The 15,587-nt window shown below is 50.7% G+C and overlaps 15 non-coding genes across 15 annotated transcripts; all 15 read right to left on the reverse strand.

Annotated features, from left to right (window-relative positions):
- Positions 1-298: 298 nt before the first annotated feature.
- trnaq-cug (transfer RNA glutamine (anticodon CUG)) lies at positions 299-370 on the reverse strand. Its single transcript has one exon. It is a non-coding gene; the product is annotated as a tRNA-Gln (tRNA).
- A 1,555-nt stretch (positions 371-1,925) lies between these two features.
- trnaq-uug (transfer RNA glutamine (anticodon UUG)) lies at positions 1,926-1,997 on the reverse strand. The gene has a single exon. It is a non-coding gene; the product is annotated as a tRNA-Gln (tRNA).
- Positions 1,998-2,315: 318 nt separating this feature from the next.
- On the reverse strand, positions 2,316-2,387 carry trnaq-cug (transfer RNA glutamine (anticodon CUG)). Its single transcript has one exon. It is a non-coding gene; the product is annotated as a tRNA-Gln (tRNA).
- A 1,555-nt stretch (positions 2,388-3,942) lies between these two features.
- Positions 3,943-4,014, reverse strand: trnaq-uug (transfer RNA glutamine (anticodon UUG)). Its single transcript has one exon. It is a non-coding gene; the product is annotated as a tRNA-Gln (tRNA).
- Positions 4,015-4,332: 318 nt separating this feature from the next.
- On the reverse strand, positions 4,333-4,404 carry trnaq-cug (transfer RNA glutamine (anticodon CUG)). The gene has a single exon. It is a non-coding gene; the product is annotated as a tRNA-Gln (tRNA).
- Positions 4,405-5,959: 1,555 nt separating this feature from the next.
- On the reverse strand, positions 5,960-6,031 carry trnaq-uug (transfer RNA glutamine (anticodon UUG)). Its single transcript has one exon. It is a non-coding gene; the product is annotated as a tRNA-Gln (tRNA).
- Positions 6,032-6,349: 318 nt separating this feature from the next.
- Positions 6,350-6,421, reverse strand: trnaq-cug (transfer RNA glutamine (anticodon CUG)). The gene has a single exon. It is a non-coding gene; the product is annotated as a tRNA-Gln (tRNA).
- A 1,555-nt stretch (positions 6,422-7,976) lies between these two features.
- Positions 7,977-8,048, reverse strand: trnaq-uug (transfer RNA glutamine (anticodon UUG)). The gene has a single exon. It is a non-coding gene; the product is annotated as a tRNA-Gln (tRNA).
- A 318-nt stretch (positions 8,049-8,366) lies between these two features.
- On the reverse strand, positions 8,367-8,438 carry trnaq-cug (transfer RNA glutamine (anticodon CUG)). The gene has a single exon. It is a non-coding gene; the product is annotated as a tRNA-Gln (tRNA).
- Positions 8,439-9,993: 1,555 nt separating this feature from the next.
- On the reverse strand, positions 9,994-10,065 carry trnaq-uug (transfer RNA glutamine (anticodon UUG)). Its single transcript has one exon. It is a non-coding gene; the product is annotated as a tRNA-Gln (tRNA).
- A 318-nt stretch (positions 10,066-10,383) lies between these two features.
- trnaq-cug (transfer RNA glutamine (anticodon CUG)) lies at positions 10,384-10,455 on the reverse strand. The gene has a single exon. It is a non-coding gene; the product is annotated as a tRNA-Gln (tRNA).
- A 1,555-nt stretch (positions 10,456-12,010) lies between these two features.
- trnaq-uug (transfer RNA glutamine (anticodon UUG)) lies at positions 12,011-12,082 on the reverse strand. Its single transcript has one exon. It is a non-coding gene; the product is annotated as a tRNA-Gln (tRNA).
- Positions 12,083-12,400: 318 nt separating this feature from the next.
- On the reverse strand, positions 12,401-12,472 carry trnaq-cug (transfer RNA glutamine (anticodon CUG)). The gene has a single exon. It is a non-coding gene; the product is annotated as a tRNA-Gln (tRNA).
- Positions 12,473-14,027: 1,555 nt separating this feature from the next.
- On the reverse strand, positions 14,028-14,099 carry trnaq-uug (transfer RNA glutamine (anticodon UUG)). Its single transcript has one exon. It is a non-coding gene; the product is annotated as a tRNA-Gln (tRNA).
- A 318-nt stretch (positions 14,100-14,417) lies between these two features.
- Positions 14,418-14,489, reverse strand: trnaq-cug (transfer RNA glutamine (anticodon CUG)). Its single transcript has one exon. It is a non-coding gene; the product is annotated as a tRNA-Gln (tRNA).
- Between the last annotated feature and the right edge of the window lie 1,098 nt (positions 14,490-15,587).

Here is a 15,587-nt window from a genome sequence, read left to right on the forward strand (position 1 = left end):
GGCTACAGTCTTTTCTCCAACTCCCCTGGCATTCTCAGTCCCTGCAAGCATCCCTGACTGCACTTGAATGCAATATGTCGTCTGACGGAAAGCAGTGCATCCTTTCAATGGAAGATTTCACCAGCTGCACCGAGTGCAAGAGTGGATCACGTGGCAGGCAGCTGGCATAAGAGTAGCAGTCAGACGGATGGCAATGGAAAGTGATCTGGGCGGAAAATTTTCCTCCTGAATTGGACCTTGTTGTGAAATTGCAGAAGCTGCCCTTTTTGCAAATGGAATCGCGCGGAGTGAGAAAATAAGGTTCCACCGAGATTTGAACTCAGATCGCTGGATTCAGAGCCCAGAGTGCTCACCATTACACCATGGAACCCAGAGGCAACTTTGCCTTTGCAAGTTGTCAATCAGACATAGCTTTCTCTTTTACAAAAGCACAGACGACATCGAACAGAACTGTGGAATGTTTCCTGCGCAGGAAGAGGCCAGACGCAATATCAGCAACCACTTACATCTGCACAGCAGCCTTGGAGTAAGAAAATATCTGCAAGACACTTTGCAGCACTATCCGACATCATTTGCGGCGAGCCTCTTCAGAAGGATATATTTGCACAGCTGATCAAAAGCTTGATCCAATCCTTTGCTTTGAAAGAGCGCCTCAAACAAGGACAAAGAGCGAGAAAGGCCGTCGCTTTTAAGGAGGCAATTGCAGAGCTTAGCGAACAGGCAGCTGACGGCACGGCCACCGACGCTATAATCGGGGCAGCCAAAGAGTTCAAGATGGGAGGAGCGCAGAGATTCTGCTAGCTTTGAACAGCTGAATGAGCTTACGGCGATACGCAGGGGCGAGGCGGCAAAGGAATTTTAAACAGGCATGGGAATTCGAAAAATCAGCGGTCGTCAGAGCGGTTGACAATGTCGTTGCGCCAACACAGGGTTGCTGGGTGAGCTGCACTAGGTGCCAATTAGGACCTGGGCAGCAGAGATTTCCATGAGCTCGCATTTACGGAGGGTGCAAACCGGAAGGATGTCCGCCGGCGTTTTGGAATAGTCAAGTCCACAGGTAACAGAGGCACGGATGAAGACGTCAGCAGCGGATCAGCTGAGGCAGGGACTTAGTCGCGTGACGTTGCAGAGGTGCAAGTAGGTGTCCTTGCTGATGGACCAGACGTGCGGGTGGCGGACCGGCTAAGGCTCAAGTGGGACACCGAGCTTTCCAATCGTGTGTCTCAGCGTCAGATAGCGGTCGGGAATGGGGGTAAAGTCAATGCCTCGGCAACGGGGTTTGTGACGGGGAGCTGCACTGCAAATGGCCATACCTTGCTGAGCCCTCCAAATAGCAATGCATTTTCACGAGCAAATTGCAAGCACTGGACATTGTAATTTCCAGTCTGCATTCCGGCTTAATCTTTTCTCAGGCACACCTTCAGCTTCCCCACTAGTTGTTCTCAAGGTGTGGATGCTGTGCAACTCGGACAGTCCAGGCTGCAGCTTCTAATGTCACTGCTTGTGTTTGCCATTTCTCAGCACACTCTAGTTTGGCACACTTGCCAGATGATCAGTTTATAAACGTTGCAAGGCAGTGAAGCAAGAAACGATGACATGCACATTTGCTCGAGGGCAAGAAGACAATCGTTGTGACGCCTGCATTTGATGAAACCCTCTTGAATTTGTTGAAGCGCCCCTGCTGAATGCAGATTGCAAAGAAATGCTGTGCTCACGCCATTGTCCTGTGCAGTGCAGGCACTGAGGACACGGAACAAGCTGCAACGTCGCTCTGCTGCAGACGTGGATCAGGCTGATGTTGCAATTGGACATTGAAGCTCAATCCTCTTGATGAAGACAAGAAAGGCGCAGCAGCAGCATTTCAGCTCCATGTGCCGAACGCTTGTGTGTCCCAAATTTAACAGCAGCTGGGACAACAAGAATGCCGGTTCCACCGAGATTTGAACTCGGATCGCTGGATTCAAAGTCCAGAGTGCTCACCATTACACCATGGAACCAAGTGGCTGTCCTGTGCCAGGGCTACAGTCTTTTCTCCAACTCCCCTGGCATTCTCAGTCCCTGCAAGCATCCCTGACTGCACTTGAATGCAATATGTCGTCTGACGGAAAGCAGTGCATCCTTTCAATGGAAGATTTCACCAGCTGCACCGAGTGCAAGAGTGGATCACGTGGCAGGCAGCTGGCATAAGAGTAGCAGTCAGACGGATGGCAATGGAAAGTGATCTGGGCGGAAAATTTTCCTCCTGAATTGGACCTTGTTGTGAAATTGCAGAAGCTGCCCTTTTTGCAAATGGAATCGCGCGGAGTGAGAAAATAAGGTTCCACCGAGATTTGAACTCGGATCGCTGGATTCAGAGCCCAGAGTGCTCACCATTACACCATGGAACCCAGAGGCAACTTTGCCTTTGCAAGTTGTCAATCAGACATAGCTTTCTCTTTTACAAAAGCACAGACGACATCGAACAGAACTGTGGAATGTTTCCTGCGCAGGAAGAGGCCAGACGCAATATCAGCAACCACTTACATCTGCACAGCAGCCTTGGAGTAAGAAAATATCTGCAAGACACTTTGCAGCACTATCCGACATCATTTGCGGCGAGCCTCTTCAGAAGGATATATTTGCACAGCTGATCAAAAGCTTGATCCAATCCTTTGCTTTGAAAGAGCGCCTCAAACAAGGACAAAGAGCGAGAAAGGCCGTCGCTTTTAAGGAGGCAATTGCAGAGCTTAGCGAACAGGCAGCTGACGGCACGGCCACCGACGCTATAATCGGGGCAGCCAAAGAGTTCAAGATGGGAGGAGCGCAGAGATTCTGCTAGCTTTGAACAGCTGAATGAGCTTACGGCGATACGCAGGGGCGAGGCGGCAAAGGAATTTTAAACAGGCATGGGAATTCGAAAAATCAGCGGTCGTCAGAGCGGTTGACAATGTCGTTGCGCCAACACAGGGTTGCTGGGTGAGCTGCACTAGGTGCCAATTAGGACCTGGGCAGCAGAGATTTCCATGAGCTCGCATTTACGGAGGGTGCAAACCGGAAGGATGTCCGCCGGCGTTTTGGAATAGTCAAGTCCACAGGTAACAGAGGCACGGATGAAGACGTCAGCAGCGGATCAGCTGAGGCAGGGACTTAGTCGCGTGACGTTGCAGAGGTGCAAGTAGGTGTCCTTGCTGATGGACCAGACGTGCGGGTGGCGGACCGGCTAAGGCTCAAGTGGGACACCGAGCTTTCCAATCGTGTGTCTCAGCGTCAGATAGCGGTCGGGAATGGGGGTAAAGTCAATGCCTCGGCAACGGGGTTTGTGACGGGGAGCTGCACTGCAAATGGCCATACCTTGCTGAGCCCTCCAAATAGCAATGCATTTTCACGAGCAAATTGCAAGCACTGGACATTGTAATTTCCAGTCTGCATTCCGGCTTAATCTTTTCTCAGGCACACCTTCAGCTTCCCCACTAGTTGTTCTCAAGGTGTGGATGCTGTGCAACTCGGACAGTCCAGGCTGCAGCTTCTAATGTCACTGCTTGTGTTTGCCATTTCTCAGCACACTCTAGTTTGGCACACTTGCCAGATGATCAGTTTATAAACGTTGCAAGGCAGTGAAGCAAGAAACGATGACATGCACATTTGCTCGAGGGCAAGAAGACAATCGTTGTGACGCCTGCATTTGATGAAACCCTCTTGAATTTGTTGAAGCGCCCCTGCTGAATGCAGATTGCAAAGAAATGCTGTGCTCACGCCATTGTCCTGTGCAGTGCAGGCACTGAGGACACGGAACAAGCTGCAACGTCGCTCTGCTGCAGACGTGGATCAGGCTGATGTTGCAATTGGACATTGAAGCTCAATCCTCTTGATGAAGACAAGAAAGGCGCAGCAGCAGCATTTCAGCTCCATGTGCCGAACGCTTGTGTGTCCCAAATTTAACAGCAGCTGGGACAACAAGAATGCCGGTTCCACCGAGATTTGAACTCGGATCGCTGGATTCAAAGTCCAGAGTGCTCACCATTACACCATGGAACCAAGTGGCTGTCCTGTGCCAGGGCTACAGTCTTTTCTCCAACTCCCCTGGCATTCTCAGTCCCTGCAAGCATCCCTGACTGCACTTGAATGCAATATGTCGTCTGACGGAAAGCAGTGCATCCTTTCAATGGAAGATTTCACCAGCTGCACCGAGTGCAAGAGTGGATCACGTGGCAGGCAGCTGGCATAAGAGTAGCAGTCAGACGGATGGCAATGGAAAGTGATCTGGGCGGAAAATTTTCCTCCTGAATTGGACCTTGTTGTGAAATTGCAGAAGCTGCCCTTTTTGCAAATGGAATCGCGCGGAGTGAGAAAATAAGGTTCCACCGAGATTTGAACTCAGATCGCTGGATTCAGAGCCCAGAGTGCTCACCATTACACCATGGAACCCAGAGGCAACTTTGCCTTTGCAAGTTGTCAATCAGACATAGCTTTCTCTTTTACAAAAGCACAGACGACATCGAACAGAACTGTGGAATGTTTCCTGCGCAGGAAGAGGCCAGACGCAATATCAGCAACCACTTACATCTGCACAGCAGCCTTGGAGTAAGAAAATATCTGCAAGACACTTTGCAGCACTATCCGACATCATTTGCGGCGAGCCTCTTCAGAAGGATATATTTGCACAGCTGATCAAAAGCTTGATCCAATCCTTTGCTTTGAAAGAGCGCCTCAAACAAGGACAAAGAGCGAGAAAGGCCGTCGCTTTTAAGGAGGCAATTGCAGAGCTTAGCGAACAGGCAGCTGACGGCACGGCCACCGACGCTATAATCGGGGCAGCCAAAGAGTTCAAGATGGGAGGAGCGCAGAGATTCTGCTAGCTTTGAACAGCTGAATGAGCTTACGGCGATACGCAGGGGCGAGGCGGCAAAGGAATTTTAAACAGGCATGGGAATTCGAAAAATCAGCGGTCGTCAGAGCGGTTGACAATGTCGTTGCGCCAACACAGGGTTGCTGGGTGAGCTGCACTAGGTGCCAATTAGGACCTGGGCAGCAGAGATTTCCATGAGCTCGCATTTACGGAGGGTGCAAACCGGAAGGATGTCCGCCGGCGTTTTGGAATAGTCAAGTCCACAGGTAACAGAGGCACGGATGAAGACGTCAGCAGCGGATCAGCTGAGGCAGGGACTTAGTCGCGTGACGTTGCAGAGGTGCAAGTAGGTGTCCTTGCTGATGGACCAGACGTGCGGGTGGCGGACCGGCTAAGGCTCAAGTGGGACACCGAGCTTTCCAATCGTGTGTCTCAGCATCAGATAGCGGTCGGGAATGGGGGTAAAGTCAATGCCTCGGCAACGGGGTTTGTGACGGGGAGCTGCACTGCAAATGGCCATACCTTGCTGAGCCCTCCAAATAGCAATGCATTTTCACGAGCAAATTGCAAGCACTGGACATTGTAATTTCCAGTCTGCATTCCGGCTTAATCTTTTCTCAGGCACACCTTCAGCTTCCCCACTAGTTGTTCTCAAGGTGTGGATGCTGTGCAACTCGGACAGTCCAGGCTGCAGCTTCTAATGTCACTGCTTGTGTTTGCCATTTCTCAGCACACTCTAGTTTGGCACACTTGCCAGATGATCAGTTTATAAACGTTGCAAGGCAGTGAAGCAAGAAACGATGACATGCACATTTGCTCGAGGGCAAGAAGACAATCGTTGTGACGCCTGCATTTGATGAAACCCTCTTGAATTTGTTGAAGCGCCCCTGCTGAATGCAGATTGCAAAGAAATGCTGTGCTCACGCCATTGTCCTGTGCAGTGCAGGCACTGAGGACACGGAACAAGCTGCAACGTCGCTCTGCTGCAGACGTGGATCAGGCTGATGTTGCAATTGGACATTGAAGCTCAATCCTCTTGATGAAGACAAGAAAGGCGCAGCAGCAGCATTTCAGCTCCATGTGCCGAACGCTTGTGTGTCCCAAATTTAACAGCAGCTGGGACAACAAGAATGCCGGTTCCACCGAGATTTGAACTCGGATCGCTGGATTCAAAGTCCAGAGTGCTCACCATTACACCATGGAACCAAGTGGCTGTCCTGTGCCAGGGCTACAGTCTTTTCTCCAACTCCCCTGGCATTCTCAGTCCCTGCAAGCATCCCTGACTGCACTTGAATGCAATATGTCGTCTGACGGAAAGCAGTGCATCCTTTCAATGGAAGATTTCACCAGCTGCACCGAGTGCAAGAGTGGATCACGTGGCAGGCAGCTGGCATAAGAGTAGCAGTCAGACGGATGGCAATGGAAAGTGATCTGGGCGGAAAATTTTCCTCCTGAATTGGACCTTGTTGTGAAATTGCAAAAGCTGCCCTTTTTGCAAATGGAATCGCGCGGAGTGAGAAAATAAGGTTCCACCGAGATTTGAACTCGGATCGCTGGATTCAGAGCCCAGAGTGCTCACCATTACACCATGGAACCCAGAGGCAACTTTGCCTTTGCAAGTTGTCAATCAGACATAGCTTTCTCTTTTACAAAAGCACAGACGACATCGAACAGAACTGTGGAATGTTTCCTGCGCAGGAAGAGGCCAGACGCAATATCAGCAACCACTTACATCTGCACAGCAGCCTTGGAGTAAGAAAATATCTGCAAGACACTTTGCAGCACTATCCGACATCATTTGCGGCGAGCCTCTTCAGAAGGATATATTTGCACAGCTGATCAAAAGCTTGATCCAATCCTTTGCTTTGAAAGAGTGCCTCAAACAAGGACAAAGAGCGAGAAAGGCCGTCGCTTTTAAGGAGGCAATTGCAGAGCTTAGCGAACAGGCAGCTGAAGGCACGGCCACCGACGCTATAATCGGGGCAGCCAAAGAGTTCAAGATGGGAGGAGCGCAGAGATTCTGCTAGCTTTGAACAGCTGAATGAGCTTACGGCGATACGCAGGGGCGAGGCGGCAAAGGAATTTTAAACAGGCATGGGAATTCGAAAAATCAGCGGTCGTCAGAGCAGTTGACAATGTCGTTGCGCCAACACAGGGTTGCTGGGTGAGCTGCACTAGGTGCCAATTAGGACCTGGGCAGCAGAGATTTCCATGAGCTCGCATTTACGGAGGGTGCAAACCGGAAGGATGTCCGCCGGCGTTTTGGAATAGTCAAGTCCACAGGTAACAGAGGCACGGATGAAGACGTCAGCAGCGGATCAGCTGAGGCAGGGACTTAGTCGCGTGACGTTGCAGAGGTGCAAGTAGGTGTCCTTGCTGATGGACCAGACGTGCGGGTGGCGGACCGGCTAAGGCTCAAGTGGGACACCGAGCTTTCCAATCGTGTGTCTCAGCGTCAGATAGCGGTCGGGAATGGGGATAAAGTCAATGCCTCGGCAACGGGGTTTGTGACGGGGAGCTGCACTGCAAATGGCCATACCTTGCTGAGCCCTCCAAATAGCAATGCATTTTCACGAGCAAATTGCAAGCACTGGACATTGTAATTTCCAGTCTGCATTCCGGCTTAATCTTTTCTCAGGCACACCTTCAGCTTCCCCACTAGTTGTTCTAAAGGTGTGGATGCTGTGCAACTCGGACAGTCCAGGCTGCAGCTTCTAATGTCACTGCTTGTGTTTGCCATTTCTCAGCACACTCTAGTTTGGCACACTTGCCAGATGATCAGTTTATAAACGTTGCAAGGCAGTGAAGCAAGAAACGATGACATGCACATTTGCTCGAGGGCAAGAAGACAATCGTTGTGACGCCTGCATTTGATGAAACCCTCTTGAATTTGTTGAAGCGCCCCTGCTGAATGCAGATTGCAAAGAAATGCTGTGCTCACGCCATTGTCCTGTGCAGTGCAGGCACTGAGGACACGGAACAAGCTGCAACGTCGCTCTGCTGCAGACGTGGATCAGGCTGATGTTGCAATTGGACATTGAAGCTCAATCCTCTTGATGAAGACAAGAAAGGCGCAGCAGCAGCATTTCAGCTCCATGTGCCGAACGCTTGTGTGTCCCAAATTTAACAGCAGCTGGGACAACAAGAATGCCGGTTCCACCGAGATTTGAACTCGGATCGCTGGATTCAAAGTCCAGAGTGCTCACCATTACACCATGGAACCAAGTGGCTGTCCTGTGCCAGGGCTACAGTCTTTTCTCCAACTCCCCTGGCATTCTCAGTCCCTGCAAGCATCCCTGACTGCACTTGAATGCAATATGTCGTCTGACGGAAAGCAGTGCATCCTTTCAATGGAAGATTTCACCAGCTGCACCGAGTGCAAGAGTGGATCACGTGGCAGGCAGCTGGCATAAGAGTAGCAGTCAGACGGATGGCAATGGAAAGTGATCTGGGCGGAAAATTTTCCTCCTGAATTGGACCTTGTTGTGAAATTGCAAAAGCTGCCCTTTTTGCAAATGGAATCGCGCGGAGTGAGAAAATAAGGTTCCACCGAGATTTGAACTCGGATCGCTGGATTCAGAGCCCAGAGTGCTCACCATTACACCATGGAACCCAGAGGCAACTTTGCCTTTGCAAGTTGTCAATCAGACATAGCTTTCTCTTTTACAAAAGCACAGACGACATCGAACAGAACTGTGGAATGTTTCCTGCGCAGGAAGAGGCCAGACGCAATATCAGCAACCACTTACATCTGCACAGCAGCCTTGGAGTAAGAAAATATCTGCAAGACACTTTGCAGCACTATCCGACATCATTTGCGGCGAGCCTCTTCAGAAGGATATATTTGCACAGCTGATCAAAAGCTTGATCCAATCCTTTGCTTTGAAAGAGCGCCTCAAACAAGGACAAAGAGCGAGAAAGGCCGTCGCTTTTAAGGAGGCAATTGCAGAGCTTAGCGAACAGGCAGCTGAAGGCACGGCCACCGACGCTATAATCGGGGCAGCCAAAGAGTTCAAGATGGGAGGAGCGCAGAGATTCTGCTAGCTTTGAACAGCTGAATGAGCTTACGGCGATACGCAGGGGCGAGGCGGCAAAGGAATTTTAAACAGGCATGGGAATTCGAAAAATCAGCGGTCGTCAGAGCAGTTGACAATGTCGTTGCGCCAACACAGGGTTGCTGGGTGAGCTGCACTAGGTGCCAATTAGGACCTGGGCAGCAGAGATTTCCATGAGCTCGCATTTACGGAGGGTGCAAACCGGAAGGATGTCCGCCGGCGTTTTGGAATAGTCAAGTCCACAGGTAACAGAGGCACGGATGAAGACGTCAGCAGCGGATCAGCTGAGGCAGGGACTTAGTCGCGTGACGTTGCAGAGGTGCAAGTAGGTGTCCTTGCTGATGGACCAGACGTGCGGGTGGCGGACCGGCTAAGGCTCAAGTGGGACACCGAGCTTTCCAATCGTGTGTCTCAGCGTCAGATAGCGGTCGGGAATGGGGATAAAGTCAATGCCTCGGCAACGGGGTTTGTGACGGGGAGCTGCACTGCAAATGGCCATACCTTGCTGAGCCCTCCAAATAGCAATGCATTTTCACGAGCAAATTGCAAGCACTGGACATTGTAATTTCCAGTCTGCATTCCGGCTTAATCTTTTCTCAGGCACACCTTCAGCTTCCCCACTAGTTGTTCTAAAGGTGTGGATGCTGTGCAACTCGGACAGTCCAGGCTGCAGCTTCTAATGTCACTGCTTGTGTTTGCCATTTCTCAGCACACTCTAGTTTGGCACACTTGCCAGATGATCAGTTTATAAACGTTGCAAGGCAGTGAAGCAAGAAACGATGACATGCACATTTGCTCGAGGGCAAGAAGACAATCGTTGTGACGCCTGCATTTGATGAAACCCTCTTGAATTTGTTGAAGCGCCCCTGCTGAATGCAGATTGCAAAGAAATGCTGTGCTCACGCCATTGTCCTGTGCAGTGCAGGCACTGAGGACACGGAACAAGCTGCAACGTCGCTCTGCTGCAGACGTGGATCAGGCTGATGTTGCAATTGGACATTGAAGCTCAATCCTCTTGATGAAGACAAGAAAGGCGCAGCAGCAGCATTTCAGCTCCATGTGCCGAACGCTTGTGTGTCCCAAATTTAACAGCAGCTGGGACAACAAGAATGCCGGTTCCACCGAGATTTGAACTCGGATCGCTGGATTCAAAGTCCAGAGTGCTCACCATTACACCATGGAACCAAGTGGCTGTCCTGTGCCAGGGCTACAGTCTTTTCTCCAACTCCCCTGGCATTCTCAGTCCCTGCAAGCATCCCTGACTGCACTTGAATGCAATATGTCGTCTGACGGAAAGCAGTGCATCCTTTCAATGGAAGATTTCACCAGCTGCACCGAGTGCAAGAGTGGATCACGTGGCAGGCAGCTGGCATAAGAGTAGCAGTCAGACGGATGGCAATGGAAAGTGATCTGGGCGGAAAATTTTCCTTCTGAATTGGACCTTGTTGTGAAATTGCAAAAGCTGCCCTTTTTGCAAATGGAATCGCGCGGAGTGAGAAAATAAGGTTCCACCGAGATTTGAACTCGGATCGCTGGATTCAGAGCCCAGAGTGCTCACCATTACACCATGGAACCCAGAGGCAACTTTGCCTTTGCAAGTTGTCAATCAGACATAGCTTTCTCTTTTACAAAAGCACAGACGACATCGAACAGAACTGTGGAATGTTTCCTGCGCAGGAAGAGGCCAGACGCAATATCAGCAACCACTTACATCTGCACAGCAGCCTTGGAGTAAGAAAATATCTGCAAGACACTTTGCAGCACTATCCGACATCATTTGCGGCGAGCCTCTTCAGAAGGATATATTTGCACAGCTGATCAAAAGCTTGATCCAATCCTTTGCTTTGAAAGAGCGCCTCAAACAAGGACAAAGAGCGAGAAAGGCCGTCGCTTTTAAGGAGGCAATTGCAGAGCTTAGCGAACAGGCAGCTGAAGGCACGGCCACCGACGCTATAATCGGGGCAGCCAAAGAGTTCAAGATGGGAGGAGCGCAGAGATTCTGCTAGCTTTGAACAGCTGAATGAGCTTACGGCGATACGCAGGGGCGAGGCGGCAAAGGAATTTTAAACAGGCATGGGAATTCGAAAAATCAGCGGTCGTCAGAGCAGTTGACAATGTCGTTGCGCCAACACAGGGTTGCTGGGTGAGCTGCACTAGGTGCCAATTAGGACCTGGGCAGCAGAGATTTCCATGAGCTCGCATTTACGGAGGGTGCAAACCGGAAGGATGTCCGCCGGCGTTTTGGAATAGTCAAGTCCACAGGTAACAGAGGCACGGATGAAGACGTCAGCAGCGGATCAGCTGAGGCAGGGACTTAGTCGCGTGACGTTGCAGAGGTGCAAGTAGGTGTCCTTGCTGATGGACCAGACGTGCGGGTGGCGGACCGGCTAAGGCTCAAGTGGGACACCGAGCTTTCCAATCGTGTGTCTCAGCGTCAGATAGCGGTCGGGAATGGGGATAAAGTCAATGCCTCGGCAACGGGGTTTGTGACGGGGAGCTGCACTGCAAATGGCCATACCTTGCTGAGCCCTCCAAATAGCAATGCATTTTCACGAGCAAATTGCAAGCACTGGACATTGTAATTTCCAGTCTGCATTCCGGCTTAATCTTTTCTCAGGCACACCTTCAGCTTCCCCACTAGTTGTTCTAAAGGTGTGGATGCTGTGCAACTCGGACAGTCCAGGCTGCAGCTTCTAATGTCACTGCTTGTGTTTGCCATTTCTCAGCACACTCTAGTTTGGCACACTTGCCAGATGATCAGTTTATAAACGTTGCAAGGCAGTGAAGCAAGAAACGATGACATGCACATTTGCTCGAGGGCAAGAAGACAATCGTTGTGACGCCTGCATTTGATGAAACCCTCTTGAATTTGTTGAAGCGCCCCTGCTGAATGCAGATTGCAAAGAAATGCTGTGCTCACGCCATTGTCCTGTGCAGTGCAGGCACTGAGGACACGGAACAAGCTGCAACGTCGCTCTGCTGCAGACGTGGATCAGGCTGATGTTGCAATTGGACATTGAAGCTCAATCCTCTTGATGAAGACAAGAAAGGCGCAGCAGCAGCATTTCAGCTCCATGTGCCGAACGCTTGTGTGTCCCAAATTTAACAGCAGCTGGGACAACAAGAATGCCAGTTCCACCGAGATTTGAACTCGGATCGCTGGATTCAAAGTCCAGAGTGCTCACCATTACACCATGGAACCAAGTGGCTGTCCTGTGCCAGGGCTACAGTCTTTTCTCCAACTCCCCTGGCATTCTCAGTCCCTGCAAGCATCCCTGACTGCACTTGAATGCAATATGTCGTCTGACGGAAAGCAGTGCATCCTTTCAATGGAAGATTTCACCAGCTGCACCGAGTGCAAGAGTGGATCACGTGGCAGGCAGCTGGCATAAGAGTAGCAGTCAGACGGATGGCAATGGAAAGTGATCTGGGCTGAAAATTTTCCTCCTGAATTGGACCTTGTTGTGAAATTGCAAAAGCTGCCCTTTTTGCAAATGGAATCGCGCGGAGTGAGAAAATAAGGTTCCACCGAGATTTGAACTCGGATCGCTGGATTCAGAGCCCAGAGTGCTCACCATTACACCATGGAACCCAGAGGCAACTTTGCCTTTGCAAGTTGTCAATCAGACATAGCTTTCTCTTTTACAAAAGCACAGACGACATCGAACAGAACTGTGGAATGTTTCCTGCGCAGGAAGAGGCCAGACGCAATATCAGCAACCACTTACATCTGCACAGCAGCCTTGGAGTAAGAAAATATCTGCAAGACACTTTGCAGCACTATCCGACATCATTTGCGGCGAGCCTCTTCAGAAGGATATATTTGCACAGCTGATCAAAAGCTTGATCCAATCCTTTGCTTTGAAAGAGCGCCTCAAACAAGGACAAAGAGCGAGAAAGGCCGTCGCTTTTAAGGAGGCAATTGCAGAGCTTAGCGAACAGGCAGCTGAAGGCACGGCCACCGACGCTATAATCGGGGCAGCCAAAGAGTTCAAGATGGGAGGAGCGCAGAGATTCTGCTAGCTTTGAACAGCTGAATGAGCTTACGGCGATACGCAGGGGCGAGGCGGCAAAGGAATTTTAAACAGGCATGGGAATTCGAAAAATCAGCGGTCGTCAGAGCAGTTGACAATGTCGTTGCGCCAACACAGGGTTGCTGGGTGAGCTGCACTAGGTGCCAATTAGGACCTGGGCAGCAGAGATTTCCATGAGCTCGCATTTACGGAGGGTGCAAACCGGAAGGATGTCCGCCGGCGTTTTGGAATAGTCAAGTCCACAGGTAACAGAGGCACGGATGAAGACGTCAGCAGCGGATCAGCTGAGGCAGGGACTTAGTCGCGTGACGTTGCAGAGGTGCAAGTAGGTGTCCTTGCTGATGGACCAGACGTGCGGGTGGCGGACCGGCTAAGGCTCAAGTGGGACACCGAGCTTTCCAATCGTGTGTCTCAGCGTCAGATAGCGGTCGGGAATGGGGATAAAGTCAATGCCTCGGCAACGGGGTTTGTGACGGGGAGCTGCACTGCAAATGGCCATACCTTGCTGAGCCCTCCAAATAGCAATGCATTTTCACGAGCAAATTGCAAGCACTGGACATTGTAATTTCCAGTCTGCATTCCGGCTTAATCTTTTCTCAGGCACACCTTCAGCTTCCCCACTAGTTGTTCTAAAGGTGTGGATGCTGTGCAACTCGGACAGTCCAGGCTGCAGCTTCTAATGTCACTGCTTGTGTTTGCCATTTCTCAGCACACTCTAGTTTGGCACACTTGCCAGATGATCAGTTTATAAACGTTGCAAGGCAGTGAAGCAAGAAACGATGACATGCACATTTGCTCGAGGGCAAGAAGACAATCGTTGTGACGCCTGCATTTGATGAAACCCTCTTGAATTTGTTGAAGCGCCCCTGCTGAATGCAGATTGCAAAGAAATGCTGTGCTCACGCCATTGTCCTGTGCAGTGCAGGCACTGAGGACACGGAACAAGCTGCAACGTCGCTCTGCTGCAGACGTGGATCAGGCTGATGTTGCAATTGGACATTGAAGCTCAATCCTCTTGATGAAGACAAGAAAGGCGCAGCAGCAGCATTTCAGCTCCATGTGCCGAACGCTTGTGTGTCCCAAATTTAACAGCAGCTGGGACAACAAGAATGCCAGTTCCACCGAGATTTGAACTCGGATCGCTGGATTCAAAGTCCAGAGTGCTCACCATTACACCATGGAACCAAGTGGCTGTCCTGTGCCAGGGCTACAGTCTTTTCACCAACTCCCCTGGCATTCTCAGTCCCTGCAAGCATCCCTGACTGCACTTGAATGCAATATGTCGTCTGACGGAAAGCAGTGCATCCTTTCAATGGAAGATTTCACCAGCTGCACCGAGTGCAAGAGTGGATCACGTGGCAGGCAGCTGGCATAAGAGTAGCAGTCAGACGGATGGCAATGGAAAGTGATCTGGGCTGAAAATTTTCCTCCTGAATTGGACCTTGTTGTGAAATTGCAAAAGCTGCCCTTTTTGCAAATGGAATCGCGCGGAGTGAGAAAATAAGGTTCCACCGAGATTTGAACTCGGATCGCTGGATTCAGAGCCCAGAGTGCTCACCATTACACCATGGAACCCAGAGGCAACTTTGCCTTTGCAAGTTGTCAATCAGACATAGCTTTCTCTTTTACAAAAGCACAGACGACATCGAACAGAACTGTGGAATGTTTCCTGCGCAGGAAGAGGCCAGACGCAATATCAGCAACCACTTACATCTGCACAGCAGCCTTGGAGTAAGAAAATATCTGCAAGACACTTTGCAGCACTATCCGACATCATTTGCGGCGAGCCTCTTCAGAAGGATATATTTGCACAGCTGATCAAAAGCTTGATCCAATCCTTTGCTTTGAAAGAGCGCCTCAAACAAGGACAAAGAGCGAGAAAGGCCGTCGCTTTTAAGGAGGCAATTGCAGAGCTTAGCGAACAGGCAGCTGAAGGCACGGCCACCGACGCTATAATCGGGGCAGCCAAAGAGTTCAAGATGGGAGGAGCGCAGAGATTCTGCTAGCTTTGAACAGCTGAATGAGCTTACGGCGATACGCAGGGGCGAGGCGGCAAAGGAATTTTAAACAGGCATGGGAATTCGAAAAATCAGCGGTCGTCAGAGCGGTTGACAATGTCGTTGCGCCAACACAGGGTTGCTGGGTGAGCTGCACTAGGTGCCAATTAGGACCTGGGCAGCAGAGATTTCCATGAGCTCGCATTTACGGAGGGTGCAAACCGGAAGGATGTCCGCCGGCGTTTTGGAATAGTCAAGTCCACAGGTAACAGAGGCACGGATGAAGACGTCAGCAGCGGATCAGCTGAGGCAGGGACTTAGTCGCGTGACGTTGCAGAGGTGCAAGTAGGTGTCCTTGCTGATGGACCAGACGTGCGGGTGGCGGACCGGCTAAGGCTCAAGTGGGACACCGAGCTTTCCAATCGTGTGTCTCAGCGTCAGATAGCGGTCGGGAATGGGGATAAAGTCAATGCCTCGGCAACGGGGTTTGTGACGGGGAGCTGCACTGCAAATGGCCATACCTTGCTGAGCCCTCCAAATAGCAATGCATTTTCACGAGCAAATTGCAAGCACTGGACATTGTAATTTCCAGTCTGCATTCCGGCTTAATCTTTTCTCAGGCACACCTTCAGCTTCCCCACTAGTTGTTCTAAAGGTGTGGATGCTGTGCAACTCG

Source organism: Heterodontus francisci, chromosome 48 (genome assembly GCF_036365525.1).
Source record: "Heterodontus francisci isolate sHetFra1 chromosome 48, sHetFra1.hap1, whole genome shotgun sequence".
Classification (NCBI taxonomy): Eukaryota; Metazoa; Chordata; class Chondrichthyes; order Heterodontiformes; family Heterodontidae; genus Heterodontus; species Heterodontus francisci.